Here is an 18,268-nt window from a genome sequence, read left to right on the forward strand (position 1 = left end):
AAATGATTTGCTGTCAACAACTGAGAAAAGAAACATCAGACGTGAAGACCCCACAGAGCTTATTACTCCTGTTTATTGCTCAGGACCGCAACTCATGGACACCCTGGCGTGTGTGTATACAGTTTTTGGCCCCTCTGCAGGGATGTTAATCCTAAGATTCACTAATAAAACTCCATATCTCCAAACATCCCACATGTGCCATAAAAAAGTCCAAAAGTCCAAATCTGGTTCCCTCTATAGTGTCTTAGAAATGATTATATCCTTAGATTTACAGATCAACAGTTACATTCCGCCCGGAACTGCTTAGATACATTTCACTAATCTTTTTAAAAGTTGTGTGCGGGAACCCAAAGGCCCCCAGTGAAATGAGGGCTGGTGGTGAGCCCGGTTGGCTCGGACACGACTTCCTCATATTGGGAAAGAGGAGTGACATGCTGATCACCTGTTGCAGTTTTTCAGTCCGTGCTTCGCCAATAGCAGATTACACAAAGTTTACCACAGGCCAAACCTCTTTACTCTGCATCATGTGCGTGTCGTAAAAAAAAAAAAGAAAAAAAAAAGCATTTCTGCAGCTATGGTATTCCGGAAGGTGTCATTTGTTGTTGTGATTTTGGCGGAACGCGTTTGTCTGAACTCCTCTTCTCACCACCTCTCCTCACCTGATGGATGATCCCGCCAAGCTGCTCAGACAACCCATCACACTGAGTCTACTTTAAGTAACGTCTCAGCCCTGCCTTCCACATCACTTTCCTCCTGCTCCGACCCTCCCCCTCTGCACTCGTCTATCATTTCCCTCTCTTTCCGCACACATCTGTCCGACCAGATTGATTTTCCTTATCTCCCTGCGTTTCCTTTCTTTATAGTCTAATTTTAGCGCTACTTATTCAGATTTTCCCCTTCGGCCTCCCTCTCTCCATCACTATTCCTACGTGCTCTCTCCTTCGACCCGACTTCTCCTGACATGTTTATATTTGCGAGAACCCATGCAGCTGGGAGACCAGTCATTAGCCGCCGCGTTTATGTTTTTTTTCTTCTTCTTACTCCTTCTCTGCATCTCCAGTGGCCTGCTTGGCTCTGCTGTTTTGGCGTGACTCTCTGAAGGGCAGCTGTGTGTGTGTGTGTGTGTGTGTGTGTGTGTGTGTGTGTGTGTGTGTGTGTGTGTGTGTGTGTGTGTGTGAGAACCGGGAACTGAGGGGAAATGTTAGAGCGCATTCCTTCAGAAGAGGGGCTCTTGCTGCAAAGACAGCGTCGTGGAATTTCCTAAGCGACCTGGTTTGCATTCCCTCTCAAGTCGGATCCATCTACAGAAGTTATTAAAGAGCATTTGCTACAGCCAAGGCCTGACTTGATTAGGATCATACCCAGGCCCCTCTCTGCCGTCTTGCTCACCATACCATCCCTCAGCACATCCCTCTGGATGTAATGGGATACAGCCGTGGGCCCGTTCAAAGGCACAGCTTCAGTATAAACATAGTGAAAGGAAGGCAGAGAGAGAGAGAGAGAGAGAGAGAGATTATTCACCGTGCTTGTGGATGTTTTGATGGGTAGATGTTCCTCAGTGACTATGAGGCGTATGAGGCATGGTGTGCTCGCGAGTACAACTCCGCACCAATTACGTTCATTACTGATCTTCTGCAAACGTCCGCGGAACTAATTTGGTTAAGGCGCAGCTCGTGTTCCAGCGCTGCCTCTGTTTATTTTCAGTCAAGCAGACATCTGTATTTCTCGTGAACTACCTCAGAGGGTGTTGTGGTCTGAGGCGGCGATGAGTGAAGCCTGGTAGAGTCGGGGTGTGTCCTGTTTGTGGTTTGATGATGTATACTCCTGTGGGGCCACATTTGAAGGAGACAGTCAGTCCAACAAATCCACTCCCTTTATAGTGTCAGTCCACTTTCGTTGCCTATTAGACAACTAATTTTAACACATTTGAAGTAAAAGCCGGTTTTAGAGGCCGACCTGGCGCCTGCTAATACATTAAACTTCACACAAAGTTTCTGCATCCAATATATATGCTAAATATACTCCATGGGTCAAGCCCCACTACGACATCGTTTTGTGGTCTAAATTGCTTCCACAGACTGGGCAGGGCATCTGAGCTGCCCGTGGATCCCGGAGTCTTTTTTCATTGTTTGTGTGCGTCTACCTCTGTTCATTTATTTAATGTGTGTGAGTGTGTGTGTGTGTGTGTGTGTGTGTGTGTGTGCGTGTGTGTGTGTGCGTGTGCGCGCGCGCGCCAGACTTGGACTCACACCAAATGCATGTGGCGGGAGCCCCGGTGCATTAATACACAGACCGAGCCCAAACCCCAATCAGCTGGCTCAGTCTCTCTGTCTGGATACAGTCGAAACTCACTCAGACGCCGCTATTTACCCCGAAAAAAGAAAGGAAAAGAAAAACACAATCAGCCATAGCGCTGTTGCCTCCTTTAATGTGTTTTCTGGCAGCAAATGTGCTCAGACGCGAGGGAATCAGAAATAATTGCCAACGAATCGAGGGGCGCTCGCCCTGGACACAATCGCTGTTTCCTTCACTAACCGCTCATCTGGTTTTGTTTTTAATGGGATAGATATCTGTAGTTATCTAGTTTAGAGCCATACTCGACAGTGTTCGCTGCGCCGCTGCAGCCAAAACAAACAAACATCGGATGAAAAAAAAAAAGTTTGACCAGTGGGATTTAATCTGCGTTTATAAGTGGAAGAACAAACAGGCTTTTTGATTCCTTTGTTTCCATGTATGGACATGTGCGCCACCGAATAGAGCATGCTAATGGTATGTTTATTTTTAATACCTGAACAAGTATCTGCTGAGAGAAACTGAATTAATACCCTATAGGTCTGTATCACAGGCCAGTGGTTTGGGTGTGTGAGTAGCAGCTGCATAACAAATGGTGCATGTCTTTAGTCTGGTCTTAATCTGTACAGGACATTAGATAATTCAATGGAATGTCATGCAACACTTGTACACCCTGTTTACTCTATTGTCATGTTAAGTGTTAAAGAATTAGGGGAAATGGGTGGGAGCTCAAGAATTTATAATAAAAAAAAAGAGAGAAAAAAAGCCCACTCATACTGTAACCTGTCGCTGCTGCAGCCAGGCTCTCTCTCCCAGGCTGCATCTTTCCAAGCAAATAGGTTTAAGCAACAAAATAATTATAACCGAGCGACATTTTCTCCGTCAGATCAGCGTTGTGCACAAGCTTATTGATCAAATGATGTGACATTCCCATCTGGTTATGTGGGAGCTGTTCAGCCCATTTCCATCTAAATGCCTCTCTGCTTGGTACTGTAGCCGGGCCTCTCCGCAGATGGGACGGGAACAAGGCAGGAGTTATTCTCCCGTCAAGAGGCTCGCTCTTTGTTTGGATCGACGCTGTGCAGAACGTAATCAAAATTTACCAGGAGACCAAGAAAACACAAAAAATGCCAAACGCTGATCTGGTTCACTGCCACGCAGGCTGAGGACTCAACCTGACAAAATATATTCGTTCGTCCTAACTCCTGCAAATTGCATCAGTGTGTGAGCCCGAGATGTCTGCTGCAGTCATCGTGAATGTGTAATGTGCTGAAATATCAGGAAATCAGAGACCCACAGTGTGTGTGCGTGTGCGTCTGTGTGTGTGTGTCTCTGTGTGTGTGTGTGTGTGTGTCTGTGTGTGTGGGTCTCTGTGTGTGTGTGTGTGTGTCTGTGTGTGTGTGTGTGTGTGTGCGTGCGTGTGTCTGTGTGTCTGTGTGTGTGTGTGTGTGATAAAAAGAAAGAGTCAAAATAGAGAACGTGAGTGACAGTCACTGTTCTTTTTCATGACTTAATTCCATCTCCAGCTCTTCATAAGCTTTTATTTGGTTGTAATTCAAGTGTTTTCTAAGTGGAAATTTAAAATCAAGTTTTTAATTAATTACCATACATCAAATTTACACCCTGACACACTGTAGTGTCTTGTGATGTTATTCATCCCCATCAGAAGTTTCTCAAGGTGTGTTTGTGCTGTTACAGTAACGTGAACCCCCCCCCCCCCCGCCGATCTGCGTCGCGTCTGGAAGCAATTAAATCCATACCTTCATACCTCCTGCCATCTGGGTTCTGCATGGTCTTCTCACTTCTCTTTTTTTTTTACACTCTGCATTAAGAGAATATGTTGGGTCATTTTCCATTCTGTGGGGCCATATTCATTCTCAGGACACTAGAGGCATTGTTGGTTCAGTTTTGGGGGTTTTTCTTAGCCCGGTTCTACATTTCTCAACAAAAATAAGCCACTGGGGAAGGTTTTAATCCATCACCTGGGAACAACCTATACTGTAACTAGATTCTCTGAGTTAATGTACAAATAATGCAGCTGCGAAAACATTCATGTCAAACCATTCTGTTCATACTGAGCCACAGTCAAGAATGATTTCATTCATAATGCAAAATCAGTTTGTGGGACCAGTGAGAAACGGGATCAAAAGAGCAACAACTGAAGCCCAGTGTCACTTTACTTGCCAGTTAGTGCCTGAAGGTTGGCCAAACCGGTGAGTCAGGCTGTGATAGGTGTTCCTGCTGTTCTCTGGCCTGCAGTAGATCCCAGTTCTCTGAGCCGAGGGAAGATACTGGCACGGACATGAGTTTTCCGGTTTTGGGGGAGGGTGCTAAAGGGTCCACAGAGGCCCATGGATGGGCTCGTGGTACGGCGGCTTCACCAGAGGTTGGAGACGGTTATTTATCCTCGTTGGGCAGGCTCAGGAGACCACAGGGAACGGCTTCTGAGGAGGACCCCTCCGAGCTGTCCCCCAGCCGCCTGACAGATGGGTCAGAACAGGGAACACAGACGGCTTCCCCTGCCTCCTGGAGAAGCCGTACTCAGGACCTGATAATGAGCCCGCAACATCTCACTCTCACTAGCTTCCTCTAAGAACAATGATGAAAAAAAAGTTCTTTCACTAGTTCTGCCAAACAGGAAGGGATTAATATCATTATCATAGACAGGAGGAGGACCGACCCATGTTTAGCCGGTGCTTTCAATGCTTTTCATTCTTGTAGACAAGAATGATGGAGAGTCTTTCAAGTGTCATGGCTCATTCCCACAAAGTGTGGGAGTTTGGTAACTCCTGTTTTTTTTGGCCCTCTGTGATCAGTCTGCTTCACCTCAATGACATGTCCAATAATGGTTTATACCAGTAAGGGAAATGCAAAAAAAATTCCTAAGTCAAACCCCAGACAGTCTTAGGAAAGTATTTCCTCTGTAAAAGTTACAGGCAACTTAATCACACGTGTGCGTAAGGGAAAATTTTCGACACATTTGTGCGAGGTCACATGCAAAGTGATGCCGAGAGAAATCCAGTTTCAGAAAGAGAGCGTGAGACCCACAGGTTTTATGGGACTTGAACAAAATGAAGGAATGCTGCATGGAGCGTATATTGTGGAAGTGGTGGGCAGCCGCATTGTCAAAGCATCGGCGATCACTTTGGGGTTTGCAGTGTGTGCGTGTGTGTGTGTGTGTGTGTGTGTGTGTGAGAGAGAGAGAGAGGTATGTGTGTCTGGATGGAGTGAGGATGTGTGGTTACGTATTATCCACTCGAATTTCTTTAATATCAATAGTTCAGGATGAGAATAATGTTCTTCATTGTGGTTTCCAGCCCGAAGTCTGAGTCTTGCTGTGCAAATTTCGGTCATTAGTTGGTGATGGAGGCCAATCGTGACGAGCTACAGTTGTAATGAATTTACTGCGGTTAACTCTATTATGGATGGAGGAATTAGTATCAAGAACTCGTGCGTGGTGACTGACAGTGAACCAGTTGCACCGTGTGAGGTTCAGTAAGCAGGGCCCAAATGCAGAAACAAAAAAGTATATTTAAATAAAAAGGCAAAAAACTAAACAAAACTACCTAACAGTCAATGAACATAAATAACAAAAAAAAACAAATCAGGATATCTACACAGGGAAAACACATTTTGGATTTTCAAAATAAAACAGGAAACAACTTACTCAGGATTAAACACAGGGGATAACAAAAGGAGGCTGCACAGTGGTGGAAGAAGGTTCTGGGTTTAAATCCCGGTTCAAACCGACCAGGGCCTTTCTGTTGTGGGGTTTGCCTGTTCTCCCGTGTATGCGTGGGTTCTCTCCGGGTTCTCCGGCTTCCTCCCACAGTCCAATGACATGCAGAATGGGGTCAGGTTCATTGGAGACTCTGAATTGACCGTAGGTGCGAACGTGAGAGTGAATGGTTGTCCGTCTCTGTATGTGGCCCTGTGATAGGCTGGCGACCTGTCCAGGGTGAACCCCGCCTCTCGCCCAATGTCAGCTGGGATTGGCTCCAGTCCCCCCGCGACCCTTAAGTGGATAAAGCGGTAGACGATGGATGGATGGATAACAAAAGGTAGCTTAACTAAAACAGAGACACACAAGGAAGGGTGATGAAAGACAGGAAGATAACCAGAGGAGGCGAGAGATTACAAAATAAGACCGTAAACACAGGGGACCCCAGGAAAGTGATTAAACAGAAGAGTGAAATGGACCTAATGGAACAGAACATGAAACCAGACGATCAAAGACAAACGGGAAAGATCACAACGTTCATAAATACACCAAACGTGTCCAAAGAGTTTCACAGAATCTGGTTTAGCTGGAGGGACTTGTACGTCCCCAGCAGAGGGAGGGAGGGGATGTAATGACACGACGGTGACTATCTCTGGTTGCATCCGTTGTCTCACAGTCCATTATTACATATCAGAATCTACGTCTGGCTAATCTGGTTCATTGGGTGGCTAATCAGCTTTACGTGCCTCGGAGTTTTGGGAAGGCTGAGAGGAATTAGCTGCTGTTGTGTTCAGTGTATCTGTTTGCACCAGTCACTGCTCGGCGGTCATGTAAGCGCTGGCGATTAAGGATGCAGTTCATGAATCACTTATCCAATAGCGTTCCGTACAATTCTTCTGTCGCTTTTCATCACTATGCAGCCAATGCCAAAACAAACCAAAGCATGCACTGTATTGCTGTTAGTGCTGGATTTGCACATTGCACTGTTCGCTATCATCGCAGTAGACACTTGCGTGTTGTGGTGGTCGGACTTAGTTTTAAAGTATTGCTGGGCTTCGGGACATGTTTTGAGTCAGCGGTTCCTTTGGTCCCAACAGTATTATCATAACTGCTAGATGATACTATGTAGCCGTTATAGGTAGTAGTCTTATTTTGATTCAGCAAAATTCATCTGAATACCATTTCATTTTTTGCCCCACTCGTTGGACGGAGGAAAAAACTGTTTCCATGTTTCATCCTTCCAACCGTTCGGTTCCCTGATGAGGGATGAGGATTGCAGCCTCGCAGGGGCTGCTTGTGTGGTAGTCTTGATTTCTCTCTTTCGTGCAAAGCAGCCAATGACGCTCTTCCTCGGTTTTACTTCATCAACTGTGACTCCTTACTGACACATACCTCTTTCAATTGCTCTCCTGGGGAACTGAATACCAGACGGGACTGAAAACATTCTTTAATGCCACAGGTGGGCGATTCAGTCTGCGAAAACACACTGTCGTTGCACCTCTTTGCACAATGCCATGTGTGACACGTGTACTTGTTTGTACATGCACACACCCACCCACCCACGCACGCACACACACACGCACACACACACACACACACACACACACACACCTTGACAAGGCGTGCATTCACCTGGCTGCACCTTCCCGACAGCAGACCCGGCCTCAGACAGATGTCTGGAGAAGACACTGCTGCTCTGACATCACCGTCTCTTCCCATAAATACCAGGTCCTCCATCATGTCCGCTCCTGCACCTGACCCCTGACAGGCACTTAGCGAGGCAGGACAATGTGGAATCAATACTCAAATTATTCACACCGCATGCGGAGGAAGTGTCCTGTCCAATTCAAAGTGAACCCATTTGTTATTGTAAAGCGAAGGTTACACCTTAGGCCATCCCAGTTGTTTGTCTATAGCTGCCCACGAATGCTGCCTGGGTTCCGTCCCATCTGCTCAGCACATGCTTTCGAGAAGAAAAAAGGCTCTTCGCTCTTCTCGACGACCAATTAAGAAAAAACATGTTTTTTCACCTGATGCAATTTGTAATGGAAAAACCGATCTACGCCCCGGGTAAACCCCACTTCCACTACTGTTACCATGCCACCCACCTGGATGTGGCCCTTCCGTGCTCAGAGATGCTGCTAAATGGAAAACAGACACCAAAGGATCTTTCCTTAACCAGCTCGCACACACGCTTGTTTTTCGAATCTGTAGCTCCACTGGCAACGACTGAGGGAATAAGTAGCTCATGCACAGTGCTGAATCCCCGTGCACCTCTCTTGTGTGGGTGCAACACTGCGCTTCAAATGCAGGCATTCCAGACAGAAGCAACGGCGGTGTTGTAAATAGACAAAACGTGCTTCAACAGGCTTCCTACATGGTCTCCTCTTTCTGTGACAGTTTCTTTCTTTCACCTCTCTCTCTCTGTTTTAACTTCTCCCTCCACCCACTTCATTACGACCACAGATATTCTCTCTGGCCACTTTGGTTCAGAAAATGGGGTGCGTCGAAAAATGCCATTTTATAATCCCGCCGAGGTCTGAGCAGTTAGAGGTTGCTTACCCATGAGGGACTCGGCACTGCTTTCCCATGAGTTCTTTGTGCATGAGCAAGGTTTTTTTTTATGATAATGGGAGTCAAAGTCACAGCTCTGTGGTTTTCCTGCCTGTCTGTGAGAGTCAGAGGGTTGCAAACAACGCTTCAGAAACGTTAACGGTCACCACAGAAAAGGGTGACCATGCAGATGAGTAACAAATGAGGTATACAGTCTTTCTTGTGGATGTTCGGCATGCAGCATAATTTGAACATGTGTGTGTGTGTGTCTGTTTGTCCAAATGCGTAAGTCTTACATTGCGTTTTTGTATGGCTCTGCGTGTGGTGACATTTAATTGTGTGCACTCACAAGCATGCATGACTACAATGCGTGCCTGTCTGCGCGCGAGTGTGTTTAGTCTAGAAGCAGAGGAAAGGAGCTTGTGGTTTGACAGAGACGAATAGCCAAATTTGTTCCTCCTCCGTGAACGTGTATCAGCACATGATCTCATCACTTGCATTTTTATGTTGTTTGCTGGCTGGCCCGCGGCCAGTGTGCTCTGGGCACGCTCAGGCACTCAGATGTACTGCATAATGAGTAGGATCAGTGAAAAACTGAGATCGAGGGTAAAAGACAGAGTGAGGTCGGCTGCAGTGGGCGATTAGATAGGCGGTATGCCATTGTCACAGGACAGGGCAAGCTACTCTGTGGTATTAGAGTGTTAACTACATGTGCAACATCAGCGTAAAAAATATGCTGAGCCGCAGGAACCACTTCTTTTGTGGAGAGAAAAATCATCATACAGAAATTAAAACACACACTTGGAAGTGACAAAGCTCAGATCCACCCGTTGCCTGTAATATCTGTTAGAGTTTGGGTTTATTGGCATGCAGGGTACAGCAAGAAATATGTCATGTTGCTCAATTATTTTGGTAGACATGTAATATACTAATAAATGTGTTTCTGTACACTTTCTTTTTAGCTCTGCTTTGGGTTATTAGAGAATTATTCACAGAGAAAGAAGAACCAAAACAATGAGCTGAAAGACGCTAAAGTGCTTTGTAAAGATCTGGGGAAGTGAAAATGTGGGTAATATTTAGCTGTGGGTTCATCATTACAAGAGTCTTCTTTCACATAATACATATAAATTTCATCAATGGCTATTACAAAAAAACGAAAACCTTGCCGATAGTTTTAAATACATAGTTACACGAGATCAATTCATTCCCATTGTTGATATGGGGGGAACAATGATATTACAACCAGTAAAACAGATCTGCAGCCTGTCCCTGTTTACAAGCTTTTCTTTGTCTGCACCTCCCCAATGTACAACACCTCATAAATGTCATTTAACACAACCCCATGACCAAGTTCCCAGTGGCCGTAAAATCAACACTTGGCTTATAGTGAATTTGTTAGTTGGCTCTGAAGTCGAGAAGTGTAATTTGTTACTGTCGTTTGAGTCTTATCACAGTTCCTGTCGTCCTGTTTCTGTATGCTTGGGCTCACTGACATTTCCCGCCATATCCCTTTGATTAGGGGAGAACATCTGACTCCTATTAAAACGTCCACATGCAGATCCAGGGCTGCTTTGGAGCTGACTGGAAAAGTTGTTTTTTTCCCCCCTTCTCTTCTCCCCCCTCTTTTTCTTCCTCATCCATCCTGAGGCCGTACTGAGCATACAGGAAAGAGAATCTGTCTCACAGTTGAAGGTCTACGGGTGCTGGAGAGGAGCGTGTTTTCCAGGAATTTATCACTTACAACTTATCATCAAATAAGCAACTACAGCTGTTTTCGGAAAGTAACTCTTGAAAATGTCCGGGGAAATTGGGTCCAGACGTTTCTTCCTACGTTTTTTCTGTTGACATATGATGACCGCAGCAGGAGATTGTCCAAGTCAGACGCGTTTACAACTGCAGGAACATTTTTCGGAAGATCCAGGCAAGGGCTGGTGTCTGGGTCGATCACCCACTCGCTCCGTGCGAATCCTCCTGCGAATATTCTTCCTCCCGTATCCTCACATGGGCTCACTGTCATTTTCCAGAATCTCCCTGCCAACCCCTTTGAAAAATTTCCAGAAAAATATCAGGAGCAACATTTGCAGACATTTGAGATCTCACATGCAGCCCCGCTGGAAACGTTCAGGAAAATGTACGGATGTCTGGAAGCAGCTTGAATGTTTCATTAATGTTTTGAACAACACGATACACGGCTATGGATATGAAAGATTGTTGGATAACTGCTGTTTCCCTTTAGTTCCACAATAAAAGTCCTTTGCCAAATGCTATTCAGAGCCTGGGAATTATTTTTAAATGGATGACAGTCTGATTTTCCAACAGTTAAATGGTAAGGGGGAAAGAAAAAGGAAAGAAAATACTGTGTTTGACAGTAGTGGACATGTGCTGACCATGGCAAAAACCATAAGGCCGTAAAAGCAGCCATGGACAAAGGCGAGCTGTGGCTAAGTGGGCCACTGCCTGGCAAGGACAATAGGAAGTGATATGACTAATCCATGGATTCCAGGGAGGAAATGACACACTGTGGAAAGCCTCAGAGGCCTTGAATCCCACACAACATCAGGCGACGTGGAGTCCACCCCTGAAGGAGGGGAAGTAATTTCACAAACTGGGCACATGCTCTGATTCCTGTGTAACTGTCCCTCTGCCCAGATTGTCACTCTGATAACTGTAAAGTGCGCTAAAACCAGATGTAATTTCTGATGGACTGGAATAGATGAAGATGACTCAACAGGTGACACAAAATCCGCTACGCCCTGCGTGTCTCTGCACAGTGATTTTCCCCTAAATAGTGCAGGATGAAAAAAAAGGAGTTATATTCTTGGTTCCCGGCTGATTCGACAGACTTTGCAGACCACTTTGCTTTTCTCCTACTGCTACTGTCAGGTCGACGTTTAAAATGAAATGTCTCCACAACTATTGAATGGAATGTTTTTAAATATGGTGTCCACATGACTGACCCCCTAAAAATGGACAGTAATAACTTTGGCAAATCCGTACTTTTTTATCTAGCAACCATCATCAGGTCAAAGTTTCAGTTTGTTCAATACTTTAGTCTATCCCTAAACATTTCAAACGACATTCCCATCAACCTGCGTACTTTGTCTTTTGAATTAAATTGTCAAATGTTTGTACGCTCACATGCTAAACTAAGATGTGAACGTGGTCATTGTGCCTGCTTGTCTCATGTATGTGAGGCTCCAGAAAAAAATACAATTTACAGCAAATATTCATCAGTTGACTGAAAAATACAATATGAAAAATTCCAAATAATATCACAGACTTTATTTTTCCGGGCCTTTTATTTTGGTGAAGGGGACAACCTTGTTAGGGGCTGTAATGGAAGACTTGGACTCGGGACTAACTCATCTAAATGTGCACATGTACTGTATCATATGTCTATGTGTACATATCCACCTCGGTTTGATAAATCTGGACAGAAGTCAGAGACATTTTGACTTCTTTCTGGATTGATCAAAGTGTGGAACACCAGATGGGATGTATTACCATTCACGCCCTGTTTCATATTGGCTACCAACCTCTGTATATCATTGCAGATTCATGGCACTGACGGACCGGCAATTTCAGGTCATGCGCCCCTGCCACAACAACCCAGGCATGTTGTAATTTGAGCCTGTCGCCAGGAATTAATTGTCTGCTTTTTGGCCAGAAAACATAAATCAGTTGTCTGCATCCTCTCAGTGTCAGCCCCTCTTGCACAGAGCAGCACCCAGGCCCGTGCACTCCTGACAATTATAGCGCTGGGGTGGGCCATGACCAACCATGAAATCGGCACTACAGGATGCTCAGGGAACAGATACTCGGGGGGGAAAGGTGAAGTTCAAAACCATGACTCTGTTCAGCGTGATAAAGCATGCACAGATGAGAAATAGCATGGAAAAATTATTCAATATGTCGGAGGCGGTCAAAAAACTTAAACTTATTCAGATTTCATATGACATTCCATGGTTGTCAATCCTTTTTGTCGATTATATATTTCATTTTTCTGTACTCAAATGTCTGATAACATCGGGACACACAATCAATAGTAACATATTTCTAATGAATTTGACATAATAATGCCGGACTGGCTGCTTGTTTTCATAAGCGCTTGTTTCCTGCATGTCTGGCTCTTTTCTATGATTAGCTAAGTGTCCGCGGTGTCCAACTAAAACAAAGATGACGTTGGTGGTTTGAGTTCTGCCCTGAACCACCGTACAATCTATCTGCTGATCTCAGCCTAGATCCTGTCCAGACAATACCCCGCTTCCCCCTGCTGCACCAATCAAAACACACGCCATTACACGGCAGCCGCGTGAGGGGCCTGGAGACGGAAAAACAAGGAGAGAGGAGAGGGAAGGTGACAGAAAGTGAAAGGGAGGAGGAGGAATGAAGACAGAAATACCAGAGTTAGCTCTTACTGCTGACAAGCCAAAGTCATCAAACACAGAGAGGCATTTATCGACCTCCCTCTCAGCTTTTGTTTCGTCTTTTGTAACGTTCTCATGCCCATAACTCTGCTAAATGCATTGCCTCTACTCTCCAGTGCCCTCAAAGAAAACCCCCTCCGTGGGATGGAGAACAGTCCCCAGACGCTGCTGCTGCTGTGCAAAAACCAGCGCTCTGATGAAAGTGAGGGGACTGGGGCTGCTGGTCGGGGGGCAGTGAACTCGTCCCCCCCCCCCGGTGCTATCAAACAGAGACACGAATCCTCATAGGTCGAGTCCTGGCAGAGAATCTGAGGTCCGACAAAGCTCAGCTCTGTCTCTCTGTGTGCGATCCAGCCCACTGAGTTTTAAGCATCTGCAGTTGTGTGGAGAAAGTGGGCACGGAGCAGGGCGAGGCGGAGACGGCTGAGTGACTGGACGGAGGGTGCTAAGTCTGCTTTTCAACAGCGGCCTGATGAATCCTTTGCGTCTGCTTCCCGTCTCTCTGCAGAGGGTGTGTTTGCATCTCACCAACACACACAATCTGAACGAAGTCAGGATGCCAGGACCTGGTGTGTATTTCCAAAAACTGCTATGGCAGAATTTAGATGTGAGCATATCCGGGGCTTTTTTTCGATTGTGCACAGGGGGAGACAGCCAAACATGTCAGCCCTGACGTTGTCTCTCCCAGTTTCTGTCTGATGCTTCGACAGAAATAGGGGGTTCTGATGACGAATGTCGTCTTTTTGACTCAGCTTTCATCGGAGATCACTGATAGGCAACTGTGACATTCTTTGCCATCGAGCAAACCGCTGGAAAAAAAATGTCACATCTCTCCGATCAGACAAGTCATGGCAACCATTACGCCAAAACAGATACGGAGGACATCAAAGCAGACGGGAGAGGTTGACTTTGACAGGCAGTGCATTTTGGATTGTGTCATGGCAGCTGAATACAAACAGATTTATTCAACACAATGCAGAAACAGATGTCAGCAGTGTGCGGTGCCATGTGCATGCCCCCTCTGTTTTCCTTTTCCAGTCAAGAAAACGGAATTAGGGGCGACTGTCATGGCGACATCCAACCCCGGCTTCCCTCTGAATCACTTTGGTTGAGCTCTGATCAAGGCCGGGTGCAAACTCGGTGAGACACGGCACATCGTGGATACATTAAAAGGTGAAGGAATGAAAACAGCATCGTCTACTGTATGACAGCACAATCAGACAAACACCAGTAGCCAATGTTGTTTTTCTTTTTACTAAAAGCCAAACACATGAGCCAAGATACACCCCTGCGGGCGTTCAGGGGCGAGTTGAGATAATGGATGAATGACAGACTCATTTGAATTGGACAGGATAGACAGAGGGTGTGTCGTACAACCCGGATGAGAGGCCGTGTGTGTGTGTGTGTGTGTGTGTGTGTGTGTAGAGAGAGAGGTGGATTGCATGAGGATGTGATAGTTGGCAGAATAAGATAGGTGTGTCAGGTGTGATGGCAGCACTTTCTGCGTGTCATTTCCCGGCCACTTGTTTGCCAGCTAACATGAATAGGTACTGTGCTCCTCTATGTCAGCTTCCCCCCGCAACACCCTTTCCTCCCCCTCCTCTTCCTCCTTTTCCTCCAACCTCCTCCTCCCCTCCGCTCGGAGCGAGTCGAGCACCGACTAGGTCAGCCTCCGTTTGAGCAAAAAGCTGAAACCCACAGAATTCTTTCTGCCAAATATTTCCTGAGAAACAGAGCGAGGTTTGAATGATGTGTGGGCTGTGCTTTCAGACGTTGGGCTGGGTCCAGCGTGTCTCACAGCCCGAATGTTTCACATAGACAGGAATTGAATGTTGAAGAAGTGTATCAGAAGTTCAAGAGCCACGAAAAAATAAAGGCCTATCTGGCTGTATGCCTGTCAGGTATGTCACAATCATCATGGCGACTGTCGTGTAAAGTAAACTACATGTGGAAGATTGTCCATATGATTATTCTTATGTCGGAGTAAATAACAAGTCAGTGTGTCTAGGTTACAAGGGCACATCCACACTCTTGAGCCCAACAAGCAGCTTTCACAAGACGTCATTCTGACAGGGAACTTTTTCACAAGGAGAAAGTGCAAAGAGCCTTTGCCACTGCCGAGCTGCCGAAAACAGACAAAGTACAAATGTTCCAAAGTGTGTGTTTGTCTGGAAAGCCCATCGCAGGGCAGATTACTGATGATGTCACAAGACACTGAAAACACATGAAAGGAACAACATGCAAAGTACGGATATCTGGTTTGTCAGCGTGAGACGCAGCGGCTGAGTCACACAAATATACTTTAAATATGTTTTGCTGACTAAAGGAAGAAGTAAAAACAAGTCCTGTGGATGAAAGGAGAAACCTGTCGTACAACTCAGAGATAGCAAGTGGCTGTGATTTTTGCTTTAATGGTACGTACAAGGTTCCGAGGTCCCACTGATGTTTGCATCTCTGTTTTGGGAAAACCAGCTTAAAAAATATAAATAAAAAAATTCTAAACTTACACTGTGAGTAGTATTATCATCACTGCCATCTGACATCAGACGATTTGGCTAAATATTAATGATTCCTTACAGAGTCAGTAATATTTTGAGCTTGCCCACAATTTCATAGCCTGTAGTAGTATATCATGTTTTGTATGCATAAACATAAATACATTCACGTATCTGAATGTGGGAATCTCTAAAACAATCAATCCATTAGCTGATAATATCAGTGACCCTTTTCTGACTCCATAATTCCCTCTGATTTCCGTGTTGATAAGAGACTGAAAACCCGACACAACAACGCTAATATTGTCGAATCAGTGAAAGGATTCCTTCTGGGATTTAATCAGGACCAGCATTCCGCTTCCTAAATCTGAGTCAGTAACTATCATGTGTGCTTTCCAATGGTGAATCGAATTACTGGCTGCAGCCGGGGGTTAACTGACAGTTTGGGTTCTACCATGTTTCCCCTCATAAACCTTTAGCAGTGGATGGCAAAACCACAGGAATCATTGAAACAAGTGGAGAAAGTGTATGTGACAAATTCCTCAAGGAATTGCTGAAACTGCACACCCATAAGAAGAACACGTTCCAAGTTCAGTTCGGGTCGTTTTGACTGCGAAAATGAATCATAATGTCACAATACACAATGGTGAATAGTGATTAGAGAGACTAATACCAGGACTGTTGTGTCCAGGTTAGAAAACATCCACCGTAGGAAAAAACACGAGCACGAGCAAGAAAACGTCTGAATTAACGGTCATGTAATTACAAAAATGTAGGCTATACACAAAAACATGACCTTTAGTAACTTTGGCAGTGCGCTGTTATTTGTTAGCTCATCAGGCATTGATATAGCAGCCGAGCAAGTTATGAGCGTATCCCGGGAGACACAACCAAATATAAACAGCGTGAAATCAACGGCCGCCAATCTACCCAGCGGCAGCCATCTGGGCCTATCCGGTTACAGTGCCGAACAAATAAAAAAGGAGAAAATAAATAGCTGGCAGTACCAGGTCCCTGTTCAGGCCGACCTAAGAGAACCACCTTCCCCTGTCGCAGCCCCCACAGGTGATCAGCCAGTGTAAGTGCCCGTTAATGAATTCAGCACCACAGTCCCTGAGGTGTCTGGGATTTTCGGGGGTCCTGAATCAGGGGGTGTTTGACCTTCTGGTTGGATCCTGGCGCTCTCCGCCTCCAAACGGCCGTGTTAAGCACTAAAGGGCCGCGGCTGGGATTTCAGCTTCGTGACCCACTTAAAGGCCTGTGCGTTGGCAAACGTGCCCGAAAGGTCTCTCGCGTCTGGCAGCGCACCCCCCGTCCGCTCAACTGCCAAACTCACAGGCTTAGCGACTCTGCTCTTATTTTTACTCCCCTCTAATTAGCAGCTGCGTTGACCAAGAGGAGAGAGAGGGAGAGAGAGAGAGAGAGAAAAAAGGGAAAGAAATGGCCAAAGAAATGAGGAGAAGGAGACGAAAGTAAAGATGTCAATAAAAGCTGTGAATAAGAGGTAGAATCAGGGAATTCCTGGGGAGACGGACGGTTCTTATTCCGCGCAGGAGAAGGAATGCTTTGTTTAACTTTGCACAAGGTCGTGTTATGATAACCCTCAGCATGAAAATATTTATGGACTCAGTGAAGTGAGGGGGAGAAAAGGGACCTTAATAACAGTTCATGTTGGACGCTCCGCCGTGTTGTGCAAGCTACAGCAGAAACATGACGTCATCGCAGTCCTGAGGCTCACACCCACACTAAAATCCACCTCAGACGCCCGTTGTTTCACTCATACTCCCAATTTAACGGAATATCTCAACAGCGGCACGCAATTCTGGCTCCGACCTGTAAGAAACGACCCCTCCGAGGTGGTCCGTCGCTCAACATCAAGCGAAACGAAACGTATTCCAACGGAGCGATGCTGATCCAGTGGGGAACGTGCTGCTCTCGCTGCGGGGCGAAGGAGGTCAAGTACTCGGGGGTCAAGCTCATCCGTCCCCCGGCAAATGGAAAGACGTCAGGGAGGCATTACAGCCGCACGGCCCGGAGCGCGCTCCCAGGCCGCCGGCTGTGGTGGAGCTACTGTGTGCAGATGGCAGTGAGTCACAACTTTCCATTTGGAAGCCCAAGCCAACGCCGACATTATTGTCGACCGGACATCGCCCGCCGAATACCATTAACACAGATTATAGTTTACAGCTGCTGACACCGGCGGGAAGAAGACGCGCAGGAGTCCTCGCCGCCAGGTCTCGAGCATTATCACCGTGACGCGGTGACAGTTGCTTCAGATTGGTCCCACACCAAAATGTTCCTCTCCTTTAAAGTCACATTCTCTCCATCCACGTCCTCCATCTTCATTATTCCAGCTGAGGTGTTTGGCAAGTGGAGTCTGTGGAGGTTCTCGTTCGTCCAGGTCATAGTTATTCACAAGAGAGTTGAATCAGGTGCAGCTGGACTTCAATATTCCATTGTGATTATTCCGCCTCTTTTTCTTTTTACTTCTTCCACCCTGCGAACCCGCCACAACATCACCAACACCATGCGACGACTTGACAAAACCAAACTTTTAAGAGGACGTTGTCGGAGGCAGGTGTCAGATTTCGTTCAGTTTCTCATCTCACTCGAGTGATAAAAGAAAAACGTGTACTGTTTACTTCTATTTACACTGACTCTGTTTCTCATTTTCACGTAGTCCTTCACACAAACAATCCAGCGAGGCCCGTCTACCTAAAAGTAAAGGTGGTGATGCGGTGGGTTCAAGGGGATGTTAGATAAAGTCTTTGGCAACCAGA

This window comes from Scophthalmus maximus, chromosome 9 (assembly GCF_022379125.1).
Source record: "Scophthalmus maximus strain ysfricsl-2021 chromosome 9, ASM2237912v1, whole genome shotgun sequence".
NCBI lineage: Eukaryota > Metazoa > Chordata > Actinopteri > Pleuronectiformes > Scophthalmidae > Scophthalmus > Scophthalmus maximus.